A 1037-nucleotide genomic window follows, 5' to 3' on the forward strand; every position below is an offset into this window, starting at 1 on the left:
TACTTTTTAGTTGTATAGCAACTTTTTAGTAAGCATTTTCGAAATCTTTGTTTTCGCCGTTTTAAGGCTTCTTTCTCGGATCCGGGCTTTTTCTCGGACCTCGGGTGGGGCGGTCGAGTACTTCCCTTTGTTGGGCCCGACCTTGTCGTTTGGTCGGCCCTTTAAGTTATTTTTGTAATCTCTTTTTATTTGGCTTTTTGAGCCTTTTCAGAGTTGCTTTTATAACTTCTCACATTAATTTGAACCTCGTCGCTTTATCTTGCCGACCTTGTGTGGTCTCTTGGCAATGATTTTTTGCGTTTTGCCGAGCATAAATTAATGCGCCTTGGTGGGGTACTTTCTAGGATTCGTTTCATCATGAGGAAAAGGAAAAGAAAAATAGAGAAATTTGATTAGTATTTAAAAAAGAAAGAATATATACAGAGTGTTTACCCTTTTGACTAGGTCGGGTGTCTTACTTAACCGGGTGTCTCATTAAAAAACCCTTGTAGGGGAAAAGAGTACACCTCGGGTAAGTTTTTCTAGCTGTAGTACCGCCTTAGATTACAGGCGTGCCAGGCCCTGGGCAGCTCATCGCCTTCTAGGTCGGATACTCTGTAATAGCCTGTTCCTAAGACTTCTGTTACCTTGTAGGGTCCTTTCCAATTTGCAGCTAGCTTTCCTTCTCCCGACTTTTGTGTTCCGATGTCATTTCGGATTAGAATCAGGTCGTGAATGGAGAAGCTTTGCTTTATTACTTTCTGATTGTATCTGAGGGCCGTTCGCCGTTTTAAGGCTTCTTCTCAGATCCGGGCTTTTTCTCGGACCTCGGGGAGGAGGTCGAGTTCTTCCCTTTGTGCCTGTGGGTTACCTTCTTCGTTGTAGAAGATGACTCTGGGTGACCCTTCGTCTATTTCGATAGGAATCATTGCCTCCATCCCGTAAGCTAGTCGGAATGGCGATTCTCCCGTTGTAGAGTGTGGAGTTGTCCGATATGCCCACAGTACCTGGGGGAGCTCCTCGGCCCATACCCCTTTGGCCTCTTGGAGTCTTCGTTT

This window comes from Arachis duranensis, chromosome 10 (genome assembly GCF_000817695.3).
Source record: "Arachis duranensis cultivar V14167 chromosome 10, aradu.V14167.gnm2.J7QH, whole genome shotgun sequence".
NCBI lineage: Eukaryota > Viridiplantae > Streptophyta > Magnoliopsida > Fabales > Fabaceae > Arachis > Arachis duranensis.